The sequence below is a fragment of the Myxine glutinosa genome, chromosome 7 (assembly GCF_964187855.1).
Source record: "Myxine glutinosa chromosome 7, kmMyxGlut1.1, whole genome shotgun sequence".
Taxonomy (NCBI): Eukaryota; Metazoa; Chordata; class Myxini; order Myxiniformes; family Myxinidae; genus Myxine; species Myxine glutinosa.
The window spans coordinates 51,449,589-51,476,406 of NC_136267.1; the positions used below are offsets into that span (position 1 = coordinate 51,449,589).

At 45.6% G+C, this 26,818-nt stretch overlaps 1 protein-coding gene across 4 annotated transcripts in view; it reads left to right on the forward strand.

Moving 5' to 3' along the window:
* The first annotated feature begins 432 nt into the window (after positions 1-432).
* The window catches only part of LOC144892944 (uncharacterized), a 71,366-nt gene continuing 44,980 nt past the window's right edge, over positions 433-26,818 (forward strand). Inside the window, exons 1-2 of one of the 4 annotated variants that reach the window (XM_078781720.1) lie at positions 433-523; positions 10,392-10,478. The gene's annotated coding sequence lies outside the window, so the exon portion shown is untranslated. Of the gene's footprint in view, positions 524-8,812; positions 8,879-10,200; positions 10,272-10,391; positions 10,479-26,818 lie in introns of those variants that run through there. The other 3 variants (XM_078781721.1, XM_078781722.1, XM_078781723.1) reach the window with 3 other exon arrangements.

A 26,818-nucleotide genomic window follows, 5' to 3' on the forward strand; every position in this document is an offset into this window, starting at 1 on the left:
AAACAAACTACTTGTGGTTGCTGATGTGGAGTTATCGATATTATGTTGAGTCCCTGATAAGACTGTTCCTTTAGCCATTTTCGACCAATATCTCGTTAGCATTCGTTAAAATTCCTTCACTTAACACAGTTGATAAATGGTTATTTTAAGTATTACTTGTTTTTTTTTAATATAAAATTTTCCAGTTGACAGTGGCTACACGAGATTTCAGTATAAATTTGCAATTTGAGAGTTATAATCAATGTTATTTTCTTTTCTAGAACTGGCAACTCGGAAGGCTAAAAGGTAAGCTGTTCATTCTTCTACTCGCATCCAAGTCACCTCGCATCCAGGTCACCTCGCATCCAGGTCACCTCGCATCCAATATCTTGCTGATAACGTCAAAGAGCAGAGGGAACGTTTCCAAAGTGCCGGGACAAACCACGCCCCTCTACGTCACACACACGTGACACAGGGCAGGTAGAGTAAAGTTCTATCTTCGTTTCCACTCCGAGTCTCCGACTGTTCCTTCACGTGGTCTCAGGTTTGAAGTTTTTGTTGTATTTGCTAACAAATATCGTGGTTATTGTAAGTTTATTTTAACTTGTGATTAATTGTAATGCTGCGTCTTCGAGCAAACCATCGTGTCTTTGGTTTGGGATTGAATTTGCGAAATCAGTTTTTCAATACAAATGTGTAAATTATGGGCTGTTAGTGTTACTGTGTTATTGTGTTAGTGTTAGAATGCGTGACCACGACGTGGAAACAATTGTAATTCATGAAACTCCAGTGAACATGTCCTAATCGGTGATGTCATAATTGTTACACTATTTTTACTACAAAATGCAACCTTCGTGGAAAGGTGGACTTTTCCAGGATGTTTTGATACATCTTGAGGATTACAGGTAATACTACTACTACTACTTCTAATACTACTACTATGACTACTACTACTACTACTACTATTACTAGTATTACTACTACTACTACTACTACTACTACTACTACTACTTCTAATACTACTACTATGACTACTACTACTACTACTATTACTAGTATTACTACGACTACTACTACTACTACTACTACTACTACTACTACTACTACTACTACTTCTAACACTACTACTACTACTACTACTACTAATACTACTACTACTACTACTACTACTACTACTACTTCTTCTAATACTACTACTACTACTACTACTACTACTACTACTACTACTACTACTACTTCTAATACTAATACTACTATTACTACTACTACTACTATGACTAATACTACTAATATTAATACTACTACTACTACTACTACTTCTAATAGTACTAATACTACTACTAATACTACTAATACTATTACGACTTCTAATACTACTACTACTACTACTACAATTATTCTGACCTTGTGGGGTCGGCCGAGGCACATTTTTTATCCAAGTCTTTCACGAACTGGCTGGCTAGGTCTGACGTTCTAACGAAAATGCAGGTACAGTATTTGTATCCTGTGTGGGGGTGGTGGGGGCGCAATAACTTCACTACTCTTCACAAAAGACATCGTGAGATCTTCAATATCTGTCTGCGACCAGTGCTGGCAGGAGGATCCACCGGCTTTATCATCAAATATTGAGGATTCCTCTGAATGGAGAAGTTTCACTGACTTCTATTATACAGGACTAGTTATGCTTCCACCAGTCGCACAATGGCGATGGGAACATTATAATGAATTATCATGAACTTCTGGTTAGCTCACCTGGAATGTAGTTCTGGGAAGCTTATTTGTAGGATGGCGCATCGTACGTCCGTCCGTAAACACTTGAAACTTCTCCGAAACCGCAGATGGGATTGCGACCAAACTTGGCACAAATAATATTTGTTGTGTTGTGACTAAAGTTTGTTCACGGCATTAAAACAAATCCGGGTTTAAGGTGGTCTCCCGGGGGTCAAAGTGGATTCAGGTTTGACCCCCAAAAATAGGAATTTGCTTTTTCCTCTGAAACTACACACAAAATTTCAATGAAACTTCACCACAACCTTCATCACCCATGATGTACCGAAGTTTGTTCACACCATTTAAAATATCGGGCCCTAAGGGAGTATATTGAGGGGGGGGGAGGGGGGGGGAGGTTGCCCCCCAAAATAGGTATTTGCGTTTTTCTCAGAAACTACACATGCAATTCCGATGAAACCCAACGACAACCTTCAACAACCGCGATGCACTAAAGTCTACCTTTCAGAGCCATTTACCCCTGGACCCCCAGCTAAAAGCAAGTATGATGGTAGAAATTAGTTTATTTGTGATGTCTTGGACATTTGTGGTGCCAGAATATAAAACAGGTGTTTGTTCATATAAACAGCAGTGGAAAACGTTTTTTTCCATATCTCGCCACAAAAGCTTTGCGGTCTGTCTGTATCTTAAGATAAGCGTGGAATAAACACCACTTTGCGATAATAAAGTAAAACTAGAAGATGCAGGAAACTTGACTCCCAACCTATTTTTGCAAATCAAAAATTAAACTAGAAAACATCTGAAAAGTGCAAAGCCCATCCACGTCCACCTTGTATTCAGACTTCTTCTGTATACTACGCATGACAAAAAGAGATTAAAAAAAAAAAGTGACGATTTTAGGCGACCTTGATATTTTGACCTCAAAAGCGATAGGCGTCAGTGACCCAATTAGTCAGGTTCACTATGTTAACAAATATAATTTCTTTCAAAATTTTGGGATTAGCAAACCTGTACATTTTTGGAATCTTCAGAGCATGGAGAATCTGAAAATCAATGTTGGCATTTGCACAGACACCTGCATGGCCGCCATTTTGGATTTTGAAAATGGCCGCCATAAAATACATATTTTGCGCGATCTCGGCTTCTAGTCAACCTAGAGACTTAATTAAATATGCTAATCCTATGTTTTCTGGGTCAAGGAATCCAATAAAGGCCTCAAAATAGTGCTCAGGATTTATTGAAAAGCAACAAACAAAGGTAATTGAAAACCATTGTCTTTATATTTGTGATATAACTGTATAACTGTAGAAGATTATTTTGACAATGTTGCGTCTGTGCTTTCAAACCCATTCCATGGCACGTGCAGGCAGACAGCAATGCATTGCCTCGCAGCAATGCGAGGTCTATACCGTTCAGGAATATGCTTTTACAGATCTTCATCACTGTCCTGAGTGTCATTTTCGCAAAGGTGTCTACGCAAATGTAAACATTAATTTTTGGATTCCTCATGCTCTGAATATTCCAAAAATGTATAGTTTTGCTAATCTACCAAAATTTTGAACGAAAAAACATAGTGAACCTGACTAAATATGCAAATCCTGCTTAAATATCAAGTCAATCAGATGAAAACTTTCAATTTCAGGTCAATTTGATGAAAATGGATGATTTTATGCAACCATGACCTTTTGATAAAAAAAAAAAAAGTGTTACATATTTATGTGAATGTAGGTGAATTACCAGTCAGGTTGCTTATCCGTGTGTATTATATTAAGGGTTGTTGTGATTGGAGGGTCAGGAGCCCTTCTGAACCAGTGGCCGGAAACGGAAGTGACCGAAAACGGAAGAAGAAAAAACACGAGGAGAGAAAAGGACGGTGATTCTTCTTCCTCGCCCCGCGACGACAGAAGGTGGAATCGACCTTGCGCTGCGCGGAACACAGAGGCGTTCCGAAACCCGTTTGGCGAGAGGAGTTACCTGGACGCGTAACTACCTGTTGACACGTGAAGTCCCTGTGAGTTCGTGCACGGAACCAAGCGGTCGCACGTTGGGCCGCGCGCGCGTTGCAAACCGCGCTGGGTTTTGCCCCGTCTACAAGGCCGCGTACGGGTCGCACGTTGAACCTCGCACGCGGTGAAAAACCGCGCTTGGTTTTGCCCCGTCTACAAGGACGCGTACGGGTCGCACGTTGAACCTCGCACGCGGTGAAAAACCGCGCTTGGTTTTGCCCCGTCTACAAGGACGCGTACGGGTCGCACTTCGGGGCCTCGCGCGCGTTGGAAGCCGCGCTGGGTTTTGCCCCGTTGCTTGGCAAGGAGGTGCGCTGCAACAGCTGTCCCCGGTACGAGACGGCATGTTGGAGCACGTCCGCCCGGGGTTCGTTCAACCGCCCGTGTGCGGAGACGAGAGACATTGTGGGAGACATTGACCATGGAGGGAGTCAGGAGTGGGGCTCACGTGAGGAATATATAAGATGGCCATCTTAGAGTTTGTGTAGATGAGTTTATACCTTTGTAATATTGATTGTGCATTGTTGATGGTTGTTGATTGCTCAGAGAATATATTATTGATTATTCCGGATCCTTGGTGTGGGGGTTTCTTCTTGACCGGAATTCATATTGATTGCGTTACGAAAGCGTATAAACCATATATCTTTCTGGCGGGGTCCCTCCCACGGTCCGGGGGTCACCCAGACCAGGTAGTTACCGGGAGGACCACGTAACAGAATTGGGGGCTCGTCCGGGATCTAAAATTGTATAAAGTAATAAAATAATAATTTTAATTAATTAAAATTTATTAATTAATTATTAATTGGTAAAAAAAAAATTTTTTTGAGAAATTGGGGTAAAATCTTGGGTGAAGGTTAACAGGTGTTAACGATAGGCACCATGGCGTTTGTGGCACAGAACTTTGGGGTAACACCGAGTGAGGCACAGTTCCGAGCATTGCTAAAGTCGGACCTCTTGAAATTGGCCAAACATTTTAACTTGGAGGTCCGAACTAATTTGAGGAAGGCAGAGTTGCAGGCCACGGTGATACAATCTATGGTGGGATTAGGAACATGGGACGAGTTAGCCTGGGAGTGGCTACCCGAAGAACCAGAAGACGTTGAGCTCCGGAAACTGGAGTTGCAATTACGGAGCCAGGAACGGATTAAAGAAGAAGAAAGGAAAGCAGAAAAGGAAAGAGCAGAAGAAGAAAGGAAAGCAGAAAAGGAAAGAGCAGAAGAAGAAAGGAAAGCAGAAGCGAGGAGAGAAGAGAAACAAGCAGAGGAAAGGAGAGTGGAACGAGAACTCCAGGAAAGGTTAGCAGAAGAAGAAAGGAAAGCAGAAGCGAGGAGAGAAGAGAAACAAGCGGAGGAAAGGAGAGTGGAACGAGAACTCCAGGAAAGGTTAAAAGAAGAAGAAAGGAAAGCAGAAGCAGAGGAAAGGAGAGTGGAACGAGAACTCCAGGAAAGGTTAGAAGGGAGAAAAGCAGAGGAGAGGAGAGCTGCAAGGGACCTCGAAGCAGAGGAGAGAAAAGCGGAAAGGGAATTAAAGGAACGTGACATGGAGCTTCAGCAAGAAATCAAATTCAAGGAGCTGGAGTTAATGAGAGAACGGGGAGAGGCACCACCCTTGCTGACGGGGTCGACACCTAACCAGAAAACCTGGGATGTGGGCAGACATGTGAGGCTGGTTCCACCGTTCAGTGAAAAAGAAGTCGCGAAATTTTTTCCACACTTTGAGAAAGTGGCTCGACAATTAAACTGGCCGGAGGAGGCCTGGACCATAACAGTAGGGAAGGCATTTCGTAGGCGTCGAGAGGTCTACAGGAGAGGACAACTGGGCGGTAGTTTTGGTGGTGGCCGCAATCAATATTATTATGAAGGCTCCCTGAGTTACAGCAGCTCCCGAAGGAAGGATTGTCAAAGTAGTGGCCGAGAAGGAGACCGCTATTCATGGGACTACAGGGACAAGTGGTCCCACCATAATTATTAGGGAAGTTCTGAGAAGTTGAAGCACTGAAGGCGGCGGAGCCGCCGAGCCAAGATTCCTACACGAATTAACCGTGAACGCCGTTCCTAAAGGCGTCCATGTAGTGAACTTTCATGCACGGACTAACCGTGAACTCCACGTTCCTCAAGGCGCCCATGTAGAGAACTTTCCTGCACGGACTAACCGTGAACTCCGCGTTCCTAAAGGCATCCATGTAGTGAATACTCGGCTTGGCCTCCCGGAAAAAGTGCTATCGAGTTGCTTAACTTTGGATCTTTGATCAACCCCTTAACCTTCATTCCCAAGATACGGACGGTCAAAGTCAGAGGGTCATGAGATGGAGTTTGATTTGGCAGGGACAATGTCGTTGTTGGTACTTAGTCCAGAGGGAGTAATCTGGAGGGGTTGAGTTATCTGGTTTGTTTCTCCAAATTGGCCGGCAAAGAAAGTTTTCGCTGGGTTCAAACTTTCTTTCTTGAAGGGGGGGAGTGTTACATATTTATGTGAATGTAGGTGAATTACCAGTCAGGTTGCTTATCCGTGTGTATTATATTAAGGGTTGTTGTGATTGGAGGGTCAGGAGCCCTTCTGAACCAGTGGCCGGAAACGGAAGTGACCGAAAACGGAAGAAGAAAAAACACGAGGAGAGAAAAGGACGGTGATTCTTCTTCCTCGCCCCGCGACGACAGAAGGTGGAATCGACCTTGCGCTGCGCAGAACACAGAGGCGTTCCGAAACCCGTTTGGCGAGAGGAGTTACCTGGACGCGTAACTACCTGTTGACACGTGAAGTCCCCGTGAGTTCGTGCACGGAACCAAGCGGTCGCACGTTGGGCCGCGCGCGCGTTGCAAACCGCGCTGGGTTTTGCCCCGTCTACAAGGCCGCGTACGGGTCGCACGTTGAACCTCGCACGCGGTGAAAAACCGCGCTTGGTTTTGCCCCGTCTACAAGGACGCATACGGGTCGCACGTTGAACCTCGCACGCGGTGAAAAACCGCGCTTGGTTTTGCCCCGTCTACAAGGACGCGTACAGGTCGCACGTTGAACCTCGCACGCGGTGAAAAACCGCGCTTGGTTTTGCCCCGTCTACAAGGACGCGTACGGGTCGCACTTCGGGGCCTCGCGCGCGTTGGAAGCCGCGCTGGGTTTTGCCCCGTTGCTTGGCAAGGAGGTGCGCTGCAACAGCTGTCCCCGGTACGAGACGGCACGTTGGAGCACGTCCGCCTGGGGTTCGTTCAACCGCCCGTGTGCGGAGACGAGAGACATTGTGGGAGACATTGACCACGGAGGGAGTCAGGAGTGGGGCTCACGTGAGGAATATATAAGATGGCCATCTTAGAGTTTGTGTAGATGAGTTTATACCTTTGTAATATTGATTGTGCATTGTTGATGGTTGTTGATTGCTCAGAGAATATATTATTGATTATTCCGGATCCTTGGTGTGGGGGTTTCTTCTTGACCGGAATTCATATTGATTGCGTTACGAAAGCGTATAAACCATATATCTTTCTGGCGGGGTCCCTCCCACGGTCCGGGGGTCACCCAGACTAGGTAGTTACCGGGAGGACCACGTAACAAAAGCAAAACAATCAGCTTCTAGCTTTTGATTGGTGAACCAATTCAGTGACCCAATATGCAAATTCTTAAAATTCCACATAAATTGGATGAAAACTTGACGATTTTATGCAAACGTGACCTTTGACCAAATCATTCATTTGTTTTGACCAAAATCCACGGACATGTGTTTCGGGCTTGTTGGCCCTCATCAGCGTGGAGCAGAAGCTCCTCCCGAGAGTGAACCGGTCAAACCCTAGAAGGCATTATTAAGTCGAGATCAGCCAGAAGAGCCTTTAAAAGAGTATACAGTATATATTGAAATAACACAAGGTGCGGTTGACTCAGCCTGTCATCCTTCCGAGGTCGGAAAAATGAGTACCAGTGTACTGGAAGTAGGGGCACTGCATCAGCGGCACGACCGCACCCTCAGTCAATGATGCTACCTACAGTTCTGTGCTGCATACGAAAGAGGAAGAAGATATATACACTGTATGAAACAAATTGACACTACTAGGAATTTCAGGAAATAAGTTTTAGATTGAAAGGTGGATTTGTGGAGATTTAACGGGGGTAGAAAAGATCAAGGTTTTGGATGGGGGAAGATAAGAGATGGTGGTGAACAGCTGTTTTAAAGACCTGGAGGAAGGAGAGAGATTTAAGAGAGTGAGGGAGTTTGTTCCAGAGGCGGGAGAAAAGAAGAATAAAAGAGTAAAGGTGAGCAGAGAGTCTTGATTTTGGCAGTTTCACCATAAGAGGGTTGCTGGCAGATCTTGTGCGACCTGCAGGAAAATTTGGGGGGCAGAACACACACAGAGCAGGGGGAGCTAGGCCGGAGAGGAGTCGGCAGGAGACAGAAAGACCACCAACCTGCCTGCGGTGAAAGAGAGAAAGGCCCTCTCAATCAGCTTCATCGCGGGAGATTCCAATGATTCTGAAAGCTTTGGCCTCAACAGCGTGAAGACGAGCTCGGTGTGAGGCAGGAGCACCAGCCCAGAGGGGAGAGCAGTATTCCATTGAGCTGCGGATGAAAGCCTTGTATGTGGTGAGGAGCTCAGGTGTGCCAAGGAAGGACTTCGCACGATGAAGTATGCCCAGACGGCGACTGGCTTTGGAGGTCAGCTTGGAAATGTGGTTTTCCCGAGAAATTATCTTGCAACAAACCAAAAGTGCAGCTTTTAAATGCATGCAGGACATAAATGTTACACTGGATTCAATACATGTACTGTACTTAGACATGTATCTCGTACAAGCATTGCTGTCTGCCTGCACGTGCCATGGAATGGGTTTGAAAGCACAGATGCAACATTGTCAAAATAATCTTCTTGGTAAGAAAACATTTTCTTAAAATAAGAAAAGTTTTCTTGAACCAAGAAAACCATGAAACATTTTTATTGTGGGTAGAAAACCTTTCAATTGGTTTTCTTGAAACAAGAAAACCATTCTTATTTTAAGAATATGTTTTCTTACCAAAAAGATTATTTTTGGCAGTGAGGTCCATAGGCGGATCCAGGAGTGGGGGGGGGGGGGGGGGGGAGATGCGCCCCTCCTCCTTTTGGATTGATGAATTATATGCTGTGATATTGGATGCATTCCACTGGCAGATACAGAGTGGTGTTCACCATTCAACGTTCTCTTCATGAGTGAGTCAATTAAGCGTGTGTTTACAGGATACACGTGATGAGAGGTGTCGAGTTAATATTTAAACTCTTCATTTGTGTGTTTCCCAATCGTGCTGCTCAAATTTTAAGAGTGCTTTAAATGCGTGTTTCCCAATTGGCACATCAGAATGCACGGTAATCAAGCGTTACGTTGCGTTATGTAATCAAGTGTTATGTAATGCGTATTACTAAAAAAAAAAGGGTTAAGTAACTTTTTAACAGCCATATATTGGATTAAACAATCTGTGACCATGTGATGAATCATCTCGTTCTGATATAACCGTGGGGAGGCTGACATGAATAAGACGTGTCGAGTTAATTTTTTAATAGCGCATTAAATGTGTGTTTCCCAATCGCACTGTTCATCTTTTAAGAGTGTTATAAATGTGCTTTTCCCAACCCGGTCCATTACCAGATTTTGTTGTAGGTTGTGACCGCAATGCGGTCATTCTTCTTTTGACTAAGGATTTTGGCTGGACAAGTCGTTTCATCAATTCGCCATTTTGGCCCATTTAGTCATCGTGAATCGGTTGAACTGTTGGGCCAGGGAAGAACGCAGGAAATGCCGTTTCCAACGATCAATTTTTCAAAATTTCCTGGGGGAGCACCCACAGACCCCTCTCCACCCATCCCCGTTCAGCACTTTCACTTAGTGCACCTCCATCCCCCATCCCTCCATTCTTGAAATTCCTGGGTCTCCACCCCTGAGGTCAATATCAACTAAGCCACCGTGTGGACGAATTTGCACCATGCATGGAGCATGCACTAAAGGTGTCCCATGGACTAAGTTGAAAACATAAATAACGAAAAGGGGTGGAATAAAAGAAAGAGAGGAGATCAGGGGAATGTTGTGAGGAGTTTGGAGAGAAAGTTGAGGTTAGAAAGTTCATATTTGCATACATAATAAATAGATGGCTCTTTCCTTGAAAGCCGACAATAGCATGGTGTTTAACCTATACAAAATAGACATTTGTTGAATCATTCTGAAAGTTAAGAAACACTTCAGGTAGATAATACACAACCCGTTCCCTCCGTTAATGACAATACAGGTACCACCCACGTACGAGTATGCTCAGATTTGGCATTTTAAATGTTCTGGGGTGTTTATACGGTGTAAGTGAAACGTATAGTTTGGGTCACATCACCATCGCAGTAAGTCACAGTAATAAAGTAATAAAGTCGCATAAAGTCGCATAAATAAAGTCGCATAAATAAAGTCGCAGTAATAAAGCAGTCACCATCGTTAGCAAAATGTGGGATATCAGAATAATGTTTTAAGACCTTTTTTGTTGTTGTTGTTGGAGTTCAACAATACAGCCAACCAGTCCTCAACAACAATGATGCAACCAACAAACCAAACTCCTTGTTGAATCCGGTAGAATGCATTCACGGGAATGATATATTTGTTGTACGATATTAGTTGCTGTTCGTCTTGAATTAATGTGCAGTTAAAATATGTGTATTTTATGAGACAAATCAAATGTATTTGTTCCAGATTTGAAGAAAATGATGGATCAGTCATTACCCAAAATGTTCATCTTTGTATTACTCCTCCTGTGGTCAATTCCTCTCATCATCAAAGGTAATTATTACCTCCTCCACCAAAGGTGGATGGAGGTTATGTTTTCACTCGTGTCTGTTTGTCTGTTTGTTTGTTTGTGAACAGAATATCTCAAAAAGTTGTGGACGGATTCGGACGAAACTTGGTGGACCGGTTGGGTGTCTGACAAGGACGATTCGATTCGATTTTGGGGAAGATCTGAATGTTGGATTCGGATATGAGTGATTTAATTTTTTAAGTGATTCTTCACCATTGTGGGATACGGCCAAAAACGATACATAGTAGGATATCTCAAAAAGTTATGGATGGATTTGGACGAAACTTTGTCGACCGATTGGGTGTGTGACAAGGACGAATAGGTTCGATTTTGGTGAAGATCTGAATATGGATTCGGATATGAGAGTTATTTAATTTTTTTAAGTGATTCTTCACCATTGTGGGATACGGCCAAAAACGATACATAGCAGGATATCTCAAAAAGTTATGGATGGATTTGGACGAAACTTTGTCGACCGGATGGGTGTGTGACAAGGACGAATAGGTTCGATTTTGGTGATATCTGAATATGGATTCGGATATGAGAATTATTTAGTGATTCTTCACCATTGAGTGATATGGCCAACCAGGTGGAGGTATGCTCTCTACTCAGTGCCGTTCTAGTTACCCTGTGCTCGCGAAGCGAAAACGGGGTTAGGCATTCGGGTGCGTCGGTTCAATCTCGTCTGAATTTGAATTCAGGTTGTGAAAGACCACCTACCTACCTGCCTGCGGTGAGTGAGTGAAAGGCCCTCAGAGTTAGCTTCATCGTGGGAGATTCCAATGATTCTGATAGCTTTGGTTTCAACACTGTGAAGATGAGCTAGGTGTGAGGCAGGAGCACCAGCCCAGAGGGGAGAACAGTATTCCATTGAGCTGCGGATGAAAGCCTTGTATGTGGTGAGGAGGTCAGGTGTGCCAAGGAAGGATTTCGCACGACGGAGGATGCCCAGTCGGCGACTGGCTTTGGAGGCCAGCTTGGAAATGTGGTTTTCCCAGGAAAGATCATGGCAGATAGTGAGACCCCAAAGCTTAAGTGACAGATCTTCTTGGAGAGGATTGTTCAGAAAGAAGATGGGAGGGTTGTCCAGTCGGTCTTTTCTGAGAGACATAGTGAGAGTGTGAGATTGGCAGGATTGAAAGACATGTTCCAATTGTTTGACCAGTCTGTGATTTTGTCCAGGACTGCAGAGAGTGAGGGGGCTGCAGACTGCCGATCTGAGGGATGAAGAATGGAGCGGCAGAGAGTGGAGTCATCAGCAAAGAAATAGAGAGGATTTTCAAGAGTCAGAGAGATCATTGATGAAGATCAGAAAAAGTACAGGGCCCAGAACACTGCCTTGGGGAACACCAGCCTGAACAGGCAGGGGAGATGAGAGAAATCCATTCAAAGCCACACATTGACGACGACCAGAGAGGAGGTCAGCAAGCCAAGCATGGAGATTTCCATGGATACCATATGAGGAGAGTTTGGTGAGCAGAGTGGGGTGCCAGACCGTGTCGAAAGGCACGTGATATGTCAAGGCTCTAATTTCTAATTTCTAATTCATCCCTCCATCTCTAATTTCTAAGACAGCTCTAATTTCCTGTTTGACAATGAGGACCTCCATCCATTGTTGAGACAGAAGCAGCATGTCCAGAGTAGAGTGACCTGGTCTAAAACCAAATTGATGATCAGAGATCAAGCTATTGGAGAAGAGAAGGGATTTGATAACTGAAACAATGATGGATTCAATTGATAATTGGTATCAACACTGTTGATAATTGGGAGCAGGCTGATTGGTCTATAGTTGCAAGGATCTGTTTTTGCACCTTTTTGTATGAAGCAGTAATGTTGGCTTTTTTCCAAGCTGATGGCAGATGACCTTGAGCAAAAGAGAGGGTGAAGAGAACAGAGAGAGGGTGTGAAAGAGCGGCAGAGCAGGATTTTAGGACCGGTGGGCTGATGCCGTCTGGTCCAGTTGCAGAATCATAGTCGAGGTTTGACAGAAACATCTCCACCTTGTCAGGAGAGAAAGACACAGAGTCCAGGAGCAGCTGGGTACGACTGGGTACGACTGGGTACGGTGGGTACAGAGAGGGACGGGTTTGGGACACAAGATTTCAAGATAAACACAGAGTTGAGGCATTCAGCTTTTTCACGTGCGGAGTCAGCTGTGTAGCCATTTGAGGTAAGGGAAGGGATGGAAGGGGAACAAACACCAGAAACAGATTTGACCAGACGCCACTAGGATTTGGAAGAGGGAGTCAGGTGTGAGAGTTCAGTCTTGAGAGTAGAGAGGTAGTGCTACCTGGCTCTCCTGAGGATGGACACATACTTGTTCCAGGCTTTGTGAAAGGAAATGAAATTTCCTTCAGTTGGATTTGCCTTCCAGGAGGCGAAGGCAAGTTGTTTCAGGCAACTGCCTCACCACAACATTCCACGTACCATAGGCGGGAGGAAGGTTATGACAACTGAAGACCAGATGGGATCAATCTGTGCATGAGAGAGAGCAATTTACTTTGGAAGAATTCCTAGGATGAGTTGATGTCAGAGGCAGCAGAGATGGGAGACCAGTCCAGATGATTGATGGCTGCTTGAAGACTGTGCCAGTTGACCTGAGTGAAATGCCAGGCTCTTCGACGCTGAGGAGGCTGTCTGAGAATGGCCAGAGAGATGTCCACTTTAACAAGCATATGGTCAGATGAACCGATTGGAGCAGAAGAAGAGCAGCAGACATTTGCAGGGAAGTTTGTCATAACCAAGTCTAGAAGAGAAGATGCTCCTTGACTGAGATCCGGGTCGGGAAATTGACAGATTGTGTCAGTCCGAATGAGTCGCAGAAGTCCTTTGCTGAGGAGCCATGGCTGGTGAGATGGCTGGTGAGAGAGGTACCCACACCCAGCCAGCTGGCATGGTGACAATTGAAATCACCACATATGATGAAGAGATAGTTGGGATGAGTAGATAGAAGTTGGTCCATGTTATCAGACAGCGAGATATAGATGGAGTCATCACTGTTTGGTGGATGGTACAACACACATATGAACAAAAGGTGGGAGCGAAGGGGAAGCCATAGCCAGAGGTACTCCTGGGGGTGAGAGAGAGAGAGAGAGAAAGAGACTTGACTTTTTAACTCTTTTTATTATAAAAGTATAAAACAAGAGTACCACCAAAGGCAATTCATCCAGGAAAATCAGTAAAATCATAGAAATCCCGGAAGGAAAAAACAATCAGTGCACTGCAAACCAAGCAACAGAAAAGGTGCAAATACAAAAAAAACACGAGGAGAAAATCTAGGCATAATTTCTAAACTAGGCATAATTTCATATGTACAAATTTACAATTGCATCTGCAACCCTGAGGAGAGACGGAAGAAAGAAAGAGTAGGTCAAGACCAGGGGGAGAAAAAAGCCGGCAAGGAGAAGCATGGAACAGTGTATAAGAAACACCCGCACTGTATTATACAGAAATTAACAATTTGTTATCTTGGACCTCACAAATCCCTCCAACACACCAGGTCGTGACAAAATTTGCAAGGTCGTTTGCAGTTTGGACACAGCCAAATTCAAGCTTGAGCTTTGCTGACACCAACGAACTAAAAAACACCATAATACTGCATTCCTGCATGGGTCTGCCGCCCAGCTTCGCCTTCCGCGACAGGTATACGGCCAGTTTAGCAGTAGCGGTTAGGAACCCGAATACAATAGATGTGGTTCCCTTTTTGGGGGGAAAGCCAAAGATGTAAGCTTTCAAAGAAAAGGTAACCCGCAATCTATGGGAAATAAAATTTAACCAATGAAACAAAGGAGAAAGTCTTTCACAATTAATGAAAGCATGAAACAAATCTTCCCTCACCGGACAAAAGGGGCAACAGCCTGAAATGGGGGGAAAAAAACGAATGACAGCATTGGAAGGAACAATCCAGTGGGTCAAGTGCCACTGAAGGTCACCTGTTCTTTTAGAAATAAGTCCAGCATACATTGTATCCCATAAAGGCTCAGAGGGGGGACCGGGAGGCAAGAGTCCTTTCCACCGGGTAACCCCAGTTAGAGGTGGGTCCCCAAGAAGAAGTTTCACACAAGACCTATAAATACTCTTGCTGCTCATAGCATGGAAGGGGGGTGACCCTGCGCTCATGGGGGGCAGCTCGTTTGGGGTAAAAGCCACAACTAATTTTGGAACTGTGGGCTCAACCTCTGCGCCCTGGGTCCAATGTAGGCCTAGCTGGTGGCCCATTCGGATCACCGCTCTTAGTATGTTCCCGATTTGCCTCCTGGACCGAACACCTGTTAGGTCCGCCAGCTCGTTCGCAGGCTTCCATCCCTGTCCAGAGTCGTGCCGGAGATGACACACTTTCAGGATGTTGGCCACTATAAAATGCTGGCAGAAGTCGCGACCCCTCGGGATATCGGGGAAAAGTGGGTTGAAAAATAAAGGCTCATGTGCATACATGTTAGTGCCATACGAGTCTGTTTGGCGACTTATTGAAACGCCCTGCCAGGCATTCAAGAGGCTCTGATAAAAGACTGGAAGCAGAGATGTATCGACGTGTTGAAGGTTGGTCAGGAAAAGTTCCTGTCCGTATCCGAGCCTCCCAGCTCGTTGAAGAATGGAGCAGGCCAAGGGCTTTCCTGGTAGGTGTTCTGCATAAAGCAAGCGTTGGATGGAGCAGAGCCGGAAGGCCAACAGGCGGCATTTCACGTCGACTAGGCCATGACCACCCTCGGCCGAGGGACAACATATGGCGCTGGGGCGAAGCCAGTGGTAGCCTCCCCAAAAAAAAAATCCACCAGTTTCCTCTGGATAGCTTGGAGCAAAACCTCCGGGGTTGCAGGCAGATGAACCGGTGCCACAAAAGGGTAGTGACAAGGTTGTTGACAACTAGCACGCGACCCTTATAGGAAAGGTGGGGTAGAGCTCTTTTCCATCGGCTCAAACGCCCATCTACCTGGTCAATGATCCTGTCCCAATTGTTCTGGGCATACTGAGGAGGACCGAGGAAGACGCCCAAATACTTGATGCCATCGTTTGCCCACACTAGCTCTGCAGGAAGGGGAGGTGGTGGTAATAACGGTGGCACAGGTAAGTCGTTTTTTGGAAAGGGGAACCACAGAGCCTTGCTTTTCCCCCAATTACACCTTAATGATGAGGCAAGGTTGAAGTCCGACAAACACTTTGCCATGGCGTCACTGTCGCATTTTTTTTTTATAATGACACATAGGTCGTCGGCATAAGCGGACAGGGTCAAAGGTGGGTGTCCTGGAGAAAGAACAAGTCCAGGGATATCTTTTCTGAGGGCGATTAAGAGAGGTTCCAAGGCGAGAGCAAATAATAGACCTGAAAGTGGACAACCTTGCCTTACACCTCTCTGAACCTTTATGGGTGGGCAAAATTCGTTGTTAACTTTAATCAAGCTGGAGATGTTTGCATATAACAAAGCTATGTAGGCTCTAAAATTAGCACCGAGCCCGCAAGCTTGTAACACATGACACAAAATCTCATGATCAATGCTATCAAAGGCCTTTGCAAGGTCAAGAAACACCAATCCAAAATCCTCTTTGACACATTTACCAGTTAACAAATCTCTGATTAGGAATATGTTGTCGTAGATGGATCTGCCAGGGATGCCACAACTTTGATCAGGTGACACCAGGTCCCCAATAACTGTCTTCAACCGGTTTGCAAGGACCTTGGAAAACAGTTTGTAATCCGTGCACAACAAAGAGATCGGACGCCAGTTTGACAGGTGTCAGAGATCGCCAGTCTTGGGTAGCAGGCAGTGTACTGCTCTTCTAAGACTGAGCGGTAATTCTCTGGATAAAAGGGACGCATCCAGAACATTGAGCAGCTCGGGGCCCAAAATGTCCCAGAATGCCAAAAAAAATTCGGCGGGTAGGCCATCGATGCCAGGGGCCTTTCCCGACTCCATCTCAGCAAGTGCACCGGTTAGCTCTGGAAGGGTAATTGGAGCATCCAGTTCCAGACGTTGGGCCTCAGCCACAGAAGGAAGATTAGAGGTCAAAACATTCATCATTTCGTGAGAAACTGTTTTGGCCTTGAAAAGATCAGAAAAGAAATCGATTACATTTAATCTTATATCACTTGGATTTGTTAGGATGTTCCCCCCTGGGTCCAAAACCGAAGATATAAGTCGTGCTGGTTTCTCTACAGTTTCTAGGTGAAAGAAAGACTTAGTTGGGGTATCTGAAACCTTTATATTCTGTATTCTTAGCCTGACCAGTGTGCCCGCTGCTTTTTCATGGATCAAATCCCTTAATTGGGCCTTCTTCTCGAATAGCAACCGATAGTTCTCTGGGTTGCTCTCATTGGCCAACTTGCCCTCTAACCTTAAGATGTCTGCTTCCAAGCACGAGCACGAGTAACATCGTGATATGTTTTAAATTGGTACAGTGTGAATTAAATTGTTGGCAAAATACTCGAATTTGGGCCTTTAGGTTGTCCCACCAAAGACTAATTGAGGAGAAAGAAGATTTTTTAGTACTCATTTCAGCCCAGAAATCACGAAAGGAGTCTGTAAATAAACTATCCTCTAAAAGTTTAACGTTAAACTTCCAGTAACTATTTCTGCATGTGGGTCGAGGAAAAGAAAGATCTACGGTTACCATATGGTGGTCTGAAAACAATGATGGAAAACAACCTGAAGAGACCGCGACATTCCTAAAGGGTACATTAATGTACCAGCGGTCGAGTCTTGCCGAAGACACCCGGCCATTGGCACATCGACACCAGGTATACTGGGCTATGTTGGGGTGATGCAATCACCAAACATCCAGTAGACCGGCCATCTTAAAGAAACGGGATAGGTCCGCATGGGACTCAGGGTGGGGTTCTGCAGAGTTTCTGTCCTTTGAAGGGTCAAAGGTGCAATTAAAGTCACCACCAATGCACACACATTGGTCGAGATCAACTGATTTCAGGTGGTTTACCATGGAGGTGAAGAAGGCCTTTCGGTCCCTGCTCTCACTAGGTGCGTACACATTTAAAATGGTGCAGCGGAAGTTTTGGTGTACGAGCTGAAGGGAAATAAGCCGGCCTTTTATGACTTCCTGAAAATAGCAAGACTCAAAAGCTAGACCTGGCTTTAGAAAAAAACCAACCCCGGCAGATGAGGCGGACAGATTGCTAAAATAGCATCGTCCTTTGAAAGTTTGGCACCAGTCATGTTCCACGTTAGGTGTGATGTGGGTCTCTTGCAGTAAAAGAACATTTGCCTTTTTACGATTTTTTACGAAATTTTTTTTACGATTACGAAACAAGTTTTTAATTTGGGCCTGACGGAGGTGACTTGCACCCCCACCATTCATATTTAAGGTCGCAAAGGAAATGATTTTCATTCTGTGTTAATGAAATCGCCCTGTGCTTGGGAACACTCCGTACCTGCTCGAGTAACAAACTTTCTTAACCTGTGGAATTGAGATCTTGTCAGGTCAAAATCCTCATGCGCTTTGATTATTGACTTTGCGGTGCAAATGAATGCAGCCAAGTCAGGGAAATAGTCTTTAATGACAATGTTGCGGTGACGATACGTTTCGTTTAGGAATGTAAAAATGAGTTGAGGAGGTACCTGTGAGTGACCTGTCATCGCTTGTGACAGCTCGGTTGCCTCAATGTCATCCTCGGACTCAGACACATCAGATAACATGTCGTCAGGTTCTGGGGTATTACCCGCTGTCCCCGCGATCTTGTCTGGAGGCACCTTCACAAGTTTCCCAAGGTGTTCCCGAGAGCACTCGTTAACACTTTGGTGGATATTTGTATCTGGGGTTGGAGCTTGGGTTGGAGATCCCAGCAAACTCAGATTTACTGGCCCCGTTTGTACAGTGGGAACGTTTATTGAATCCTTAGTCTGCTCGGTATTCAAAGGGGGGACAAGCGGAAAAACATTTCCCAGCTCGGAAATGGTCATACTTTCACTGGGGGTTTCGCACTCGGAAACTTCCAGGTGAGGGGTACAAATTTTATTTTTCGGCTCATTTACATAATGAGACTCGCTGGTGTCATTGACAACGGTATTCATGTACTCAGTTAGTGAGGGAATGTCAGAGGGACACTCGGACACATGTGCACCAAAATGGTGCCGCCCATGACCGCCTTCTTTGCAGCCCCGGCGAAACTGCTTGGCACTGGTGCTCTTCGCTTTTTAGAATACACTATGGATTCTTCGTTCATGGGTTCGGGAGAGGGGGCAATGCTAGTTGTGTCAGTCACATCGGTGGGTGTCATCACATTGGAATCGGAAAGCACCGGTGTGTCAGACGACTCAGTCGTGGTGTCAGAAGGTACGGTCGGGTTGTCAGAAGGTACGGTCGGGGTGTCAGAAGGTACGGTCGGGGTGTCAAGAGGTACGATCGGGGGGTCAAAGGGTACGGTCGGGGTGTCAGAAGGTACGGTCGGAGTGCCAGAAGGTACGGTCGGGGTGTCTGAAGGTGCGGTCGGGGCGTCCGAAGGTGCGGTCAGGGTGTCAGAGGATACGGTCCGGGGGACGGAAGGTACGGTAGGGGTGACAGGAGATACGGTCCGGGTGACGGAAGGTACGGTAGGGGTAACAGGAGATACGGTCCGGGTGTCAGCGAGCACGGTCGGGGTGTCAGAAGGCGTGGCGGGGGGATTGGCCTTTTTACAAACCCTTTCGTTATGTCCCGGTTCACCACACTTCGGACAAGAGGCCTTAGGACAGAATCTTTTAACGTGTCCGAATTCTCCACAATTAAAGCATGTTAAGGAGGCTGAGGAAGCATACATGTGGTATTCCCGATCATCCAACGATACTTTGAAGGATATGTTTAAACCTGTATCGGCTCCGCGATCCGGGAGAATCATGTACACTTGCCTCCTAAAGCTCATTACGTGTTTGACACGATCGCTGCGACACCCGAGCGGAATCATTGAGATTCGGGAGACAACTTTACCATAACGAGACACAACGGATAGGAGTTTCTCGCCTGGCATAAATGGTGGAACGTTGGATATTGTTATCTTGGTAGCTGGCGTATCCATAGGGGATACTGTCATATAATGACCCCCTTTTATGGTTAGACCGGTACTAACAACGTCATGAACGAACTTTTCTTCTGACATGAAGACAACAAATTTCTGTTTCATTCGTGATGCCGCTCGAACATTACCGTCTCCTATGATGGATCCCACGGCCAGGATAATGTCCTCAGTAGGAGCTCCTTCAGGCGGAACACATGCGAATGCATGCTTCCGTGTTAAATTTTCGAACACCTCGTAACGAGAGCGTGTATTCGCCATACCAGCGAATTTACCCCCCTCCTTGTCCGAACCGGACAAGAAGGTATCAAACCTAAATAATCGACCTAAAGTAAATAATAAACGTGCATTATAAGCACAAAAATGGCTTACAAAGCGACGTCAAAGCCAATAGGCCGCACCCAAAATGGGCCCGCTCTCAAACCTCTCTCTCTAGAAGACAAAGGTGCAGAACGGATGAAAACACAATGCCGAAGCACACAGGATGGAAAAGGAGAGGGAGGGGGGCAGGGGAGGGCAGGGGAGGGGGAAAAAACTCACAACAGACTCACCAAAACACAGAGCAGTTGCTCACAGCCGCCATGATGCCACGCCCAACACAAACGGCCTGCAGGGGGCGAGAGAGAGAGAGAGAAAGAGAGAGAAAGAAAGAAAGAAAGAAGAAAAAAAAAGTGCAGAGAGAGAGAAAAGTGCAGAGAGAGTGAGGAAGAGAGTTTTTGATAAAGATAGCAACCCCACCTCCAGGACGAGGCTCAGGTCTATCATACCGGAGGAGGGAGCAACCCGGGAGAGATATTAAGGAAGGACTAGAAACACTAGAAACTACAAACACACAGTATACACATACACAGCAAAAATAAAACTCAACTTTGATAGACATGGACGAGCTCAGACAACACAACCTCAATCGGGGAACCAGAAGAAAAAGAGGCCTTTTTAGTCTTCTGGGTCTTTTTGATCCTCTGATTCTTTTGGGTCCTCGAAGTCTTTTGGATCCTCAGGCTTTTGGGTTCTCAGAGTCTTTTGGGTCCTTGGTCTTTTGGTTCCTTGGTCTTTTGGTTCATCCATCTTTTGGGTCCTTGGGGTCTTTTGGGTCCTCAGGGTATTTTGGGTCCTCTGGGTCTTTTTGATCCTTTAAGGCTTTTGGTTCCTCAGTCTTTTGGGACATCGGGTTCTTTTGGGCCATCGGGGTCTTTTGGGTCATCGGGGTCTTTTGAGTGTTTTGGGTCTTCGGGATCCCCAGAGTCTTTCAGGTCCTTGGGGTCTTTTGGATCCTTAGGGTCTTTTGGGTATTTTGCATCCTCTGGATCTTTTGAGTGTGAGGAGTCTTTTGTGTCTTTTGACCATAATGAATACACAGTCGTGTTAAAAGTTTGGCCTTAAAAACCCTACTCAAATCGTCCTTATGAAGGGGGACAGACATCAGACATTTGTTCAAATGTACAAACGCACACTGTGTTTTATATGGTATTTTATATTGTTGATTGCATTAGATTGACGTAAAGTCTGTAATGGAGTGTAGGGCATGGCTAAGTCTGAGTTTATCTTTAAATTTGAATTTATATTTTACTCATTACAACATATGTTATACAATGTAAAGTCCAAAACATATTCACGAATTACACGTAAAAAAATAACAACTTCAATTCATTAGGAAAACATGATTAGGCCTAATCTGATTTAATTTTGCATAAAAGTGTCTTAGAATGTGCTAATTGAAGGTTAAAATTACAAAATGTAACCACCGTGGAAGGAGGACACCTCCCCTCCCAGACCATCTCCCCTCGGCCGCTTCGCTCCCTTGCACCACAGATCATTTCCATCCTACCGCTGTTTGTTCTCTCAATGTTGGCAACTACGACACGGGTTGGTGCAGGGTAGGCCTCCTTCTGTGCCAAAGATCCTTGTGTGTGCACGCAATGTGTTTCAAGCTATGCGTGCCAAATCTGACAATTCTAGGTGCCCCTGTTGTTGATTTATTCTGCCAACTAACATACAAAGACGTCTTTATGCATTATGAGCAGAGCAGAGACAGGAAGCACGCTTGATGGAGGTGCTGACCCATGCCATTATGTTTCTCCTCTAAGTCATGGTTGCTTGGTCAATTTCACTTAAAGTTTGCAAATGTGCTCGGGCCACCCATGGGCAGGTCATGTGCGCAAAATGAATTTAATTTTGCCCCCTACTATATATTCATATTTGTGTAGCTTTGTTGGTACTTTAAAAAATTTTTTAGCACTTCTGTCTTAAAAAAAAAAACCGCCATCCTGTAGTAATGCTAAATTCCAGTGAAAGGTCATCATACTAAAATATAAAACTGCCAATTCATATTATCAGTGTATGTGCATAAAAATACGTTCCGACTTCAGCTTAAAACGACTGTCAATCCTGTTATAGTACATCAAATCACAAAACAAACATGACTTCTCCAAAGAGAAACATAATGGTGTGAGTCAGCACCTCCCTGAAGTGCAATCCAGTTATACCATGAATTAACACTAACATAGCGGAGATGACTGAACTGCGTACGTAAAACATCATCGTTCATTTCACCTTATCTTACCACGTCGCTCACTCGGCCACATCATATAAAGACATGTGTGAACACCGTGGGGTCGCACCACAGCTCTCACTCAAACTATCACCCATCGCTAGCAAATTCCACCTGTTGCTTCGCTGAATATGGATGAGGGAACTTCTTCTTCTTCTTCTTCCTCCTCGTTTTAAGTTTTATGGCATTTTCAGAGCTGCGAGGCTCTATATACGTCACACGCCCAGACATAGTGAATGGAGGAGCCTTTAGCTAATCGATAATACTATATTGATTTCCGGCTCTCTTTATAAAATCTCAAAACCGCTTTTCAGAGTCGGGAATGCTTCTGGTTCAAATGGCTGAAAGTGTTCGGCAGATTCGATATGTCAATCCCCACCTCTTTCATACTTTAAGATAGACTCCATCTTATCTCCCTCATATGGAGGGAATTTTAAAAACAGGTGGTTCAAATCTTTGGGTTTCCTCCAAGTATCGCAGGTCCCAGTCGAATGACACCCTATCCTATGGAGGTATGAATTAAGACAACAGTGCAGAAGGAGTTATAAGAATACACTTAGTTATAAGATTCGTTATTTTCTTACAATTTTCAGATTTCACTTCAAATTTAGACACTTATTTAGTCCATCGGATCCGATCCTTAAATCCAAGGCCAGATTTCTATAATATACTTTAATTAGTCGGTGTTTATAACATTGTGATTCCAAAGCAAGGCATTTTTTTAGCAGGCCGAACAATATGGCGGCTTAAGAACCCAGTGATGTGGCAGAAGGCAGACGAAGATGGTGTGCCACCATTTTCGTAAGATTTAAAAAAAAAATTTTTTTGTTTTGGGCACCTCCTAAATTATCTTCAAAAGGGGTGTTTAAATGTACTCAAACACTCAGTTTTCACTTATGCACTCCTTTGGAGTTCTCTTAATATGCTTACAAAGTTTTGGCCTGATCAGTTTCATGGTTTTGGAGTTATGGAAGACACACACACACACACACACACACACACACACACACACATATTAATATATAACAGGCAGCTCCCCACTCCACCAGAATTAAATCCCCTACAACTCCTGTTGCACATTCTTCCTCTTCCTCTGAACTCTTCACACTGCAAGAAAAGAAATTATTTCTCACAAAAATGCATATATTTCATGTACAATGCATCTGTTATAACGAAGATCTTCATTAATTAAACTAGCGTGACTCAGCGCGCTAGGCGCGCCTCACCACACGTCGTTTCAGAGGGGTAGGCATCTTTGACCATTTCAGTGTCTTTTGGGTCTTCATGGTGTTTTGGGTCTTCAGGGCCATTTGGGTCTTCAGGGACTTTTGGATCCTCTGGGCATTTAAGGGTATTTTGGGTCTTTGAGGTGTTTTTGGGTCTTCGGGGTCTTTGGTGTCTTCAGAGGCTTTTGGGGTCTTCAGTGTCTTTTGGGTCTGTGGGGTCTTCAGGGGCTTTTTGGGTCTTCAGGGTCTTTTGGGTCTTTGGGGTATTTTTGGTCTTCTGGGTCTTTTGGGTCTTCGGGGTCTTTTGGGTCTTTGAGGTATTTTTGGTCTTCGGGGTTTTTTGAGTCTTGGGGGTATTTTGGGTCTTGGGGGTATTTTGGGTCTTCGGAGTCTTTTGGGTCTTCGGGGTCTTTTTGGGTCTTCGGGGTCGTTTTGGTCTTTTTGGTCTTCGGGGTCTTTTTGGTCTTCGGGGTCTTTTTGGTCTTCAGGGTGCTTTGGGTCTTTGGGGTCTTTTTGGTCTTCGGGGTGTTTTGGGTCTTTGGGGTGTTTTGGGTCTTCGGGGTGTTTTGGGTCTTCGGGGTGTTTTGGGTCTTCAGGGTGTTTTGGGTCTTCGGGGTGTTTTGGGTCCTCGGGGTGTTTTGGGTCTTCGGGGTGTTTTGGGTCTTCGGGGTGTTTTGGGTCCTTGGGGTGTTTTGGGTCCTCGGGGTCTTTTGGGACCTCGGGGTGTTTTGGGTCCTCGGGGTGTTTTGGGACCTCGGGGTGTTTTGGGACCTCGGGGTGTTTTGGGACCTCGGGGTGTTTTGGGTCCTCGGGTGTTTTGGGTCCTCGGGGTGTTTTGGGTCCTCGGGGTGTTTTGGGTCCTCGGGGTGTTTTGGGTCCTCGGGGTGTTTTGGGTCCTCGGGGTGTTTTGGGTCCTCGGGGTGTTTTGGGTCCTCGGGGTGTTTTGGGTCCTCGGGGTGTTTTGGGTCCTCGGGGTGTTTTGGGTCCTCGGGGTGTTTTGGGTCCTCGGGGTGTTTTGGGTCCTCGGGGTGTTTTGGGTCCTCGGGGTGTTTTGGGTCCTCGGGGTGTTTTGGGTCCTCGGGTATTCAGGGTCTTTTTGAGCCTCAGGGCCTTGAAGTGTCTTTGGGATCTTTGGGGGTATGTTGGGTCTTTGAGGGTCTTTGGGGTATTTTGGGTCTTTGGGGGTCTTCAGGGTATTTTGGGTCTTCGGGGTATTTTGGGTCTTCAGGGGGTCTTGGTGGTCTGAAGGGTCTTGGGGGAATTAAAGGGTTGTCAAAGGTCTGAGGGTCTCAGTAGTCTTAACGCAATTGAGAGGGTTAATTAAGAGGGTGGTTATTTTATTTGAAGAAGAAGAACCGGATGTTTTCGTTGCATATAAACATACATACTGTTACGGACCGCGGATAAGATGTTGGTTTTTGCCGAGCGGAGGCCCCGCGGCCCTAACAGTTACCCCGACTAACCCGATTCCCGAACGTTGGCCGGATCGCGCCACAGATATTCAATATGGAAAAGACAAAAGCGACACGGATGTGAAGAAGAAGAAGAAGACGAAAAGGTTGGCAATACTACTAAATTTATTCCTATTATATACACGCTCAAAGTAACCAAGGAAGAAGGAAAGATATTAAAATAATTTACAGAAGATATTAGGGACACAGTGCAACGCTAGCTTATACAAACTTAATTAACCCAAGGACAGAACAAACAAAACAAACTCACGTACACAAGAAGATGGAAAGGCAGGAGGTGGATGGCTGGAGGGAGAGGAAGGTCCAACGGACACTGCAGCACGATCGGCGCGTTTGGCAGCCGCCGTTCCTTCGCGACCCCGCTCAAAACTGCCGTCAAGGCCCCAAGTTGCTGTGTTGCTGCTGTGGCTGCCGCTGTTGCTGCTGAAGCTGCCGCTGTTTGGACGTCGCGTGCTCTTTTTAGGACTCGTCTCTCTCGTCTTGTCCAAGCTCATTGGGTCCACAACGACGCACGTCTCCCTGTCAAACAACCCTTTCTCTCTTGGTCCAACCACTGCACTCAACAACTCCCTGTCCAACAACCCTTTCTCTCTTGGTCCAACAACTCTTTCTCTCTTGGTCCAACTTGGGCGAGCAAGGCGACGAATAGCAGGCTTTTTGCTTCCCTGGATATCATTCGGCAGTACCTTGCGCGCGCGCTTTTATAGCGCCTCCGGCGATCAAGCCGCCGGCCTTTAGGACATGCCCATCGGTCAGCTCGCCTCGGCCCTGATTGGTGGGCACAGGCCCTCTGACCCCGAGCTGAGCACATGCTTAATGGCGGCTATTGGGGTGAAATCAGCAACCCACCGCTGTAACAAACCTGTGCCCCATGCAGTTGGCAATGGAGGCTTGGAGGGGATGTAATTGGCAATCGAGGCTTGGCAATGAAAGTTTTTGGGAGTGGGAATGGGGAATGAAAGGAATCTACTCTATTTCACTTGGTGCAATGGAGTGTCATCTTAATGGAAGACAAGGCCTTACCCTAATACACATAATAAAGATATAACTATCAACCAGGGGGAAATCTATGATTGGCTGACGTGATTGTTTATGACCGAATTATGGGACGCCCTTTGACCTTTATACATAACTGGAGTAAGGAGGGTCCAGAATAAAGCAATATTTCACAATAATTTACTATACAATACAACACAATAAAAAAAAACACAATCCTCATATCCGCAACACTGCACCCTCCTCCTCTTAGGCACGTCCCGGGCCTATAACTTTAATTTAGTGTGACACGTAGGTGTAGTTCCCCCTACTTTTAACCTGACCGTGAGTGCGACAGTTTTAAAACATAAATAAATATGTCCCGCTGCTCCATTGCACCCTACCTAACAGACTCACGCCCACAGCTAACCGAATTGCGGAATGGTCTTCAAACTATACATTTACGGTGGGTATCATTATTTACAATGGCTTTACTTTATTTACAAAACGTAACCCAGGACCTGTGATTGTTCTTTCTGCGGGGAGACAGTCTGCTCTGCATCGACGCACCATGAAAGCACCCAAAACGCACCAATACACCCTCAAGCACCAATCGGTGCAAAGTCATCACTGTTCATGAAAATAAAAACAACAACCCCTAACCCTGCAGGTGGTCTCTTGTTCTTCGGCTCCCTCTGCTGGCTATTATTATTTTCCTGGTGTTGTCATCTTCCTTTGCTGGCGGCCTATTTGCACTATTAAAATGCACCCAACGTGTCCATTTTTATTTATTTTGTTTATGGCCCACAGGGCCGACTAGTGTGGTTCACCTGTGGGGCATCGGTGCCCTGTGATCAAGGTCCGCCAGCAAGATTTCGGGCCTTCATGGCCGGTTCCAGCAGAGGGGCCATGCCCCAACCCATGGGGTCCATAAGTGGTGCTCGGCCACAGACATGTGGTCCATAATGTGGTGCATCGATGCAGACAGCTGGTTCTGGGAGTTCCGGGTGCACAATGGCGGACTCACGCACGCTCCCCTCGGCGCCCAGTGGCGCACAGGTCCTCATGTGGGAGACAAAAAGGGGGAAAAGACAGATGAGCGA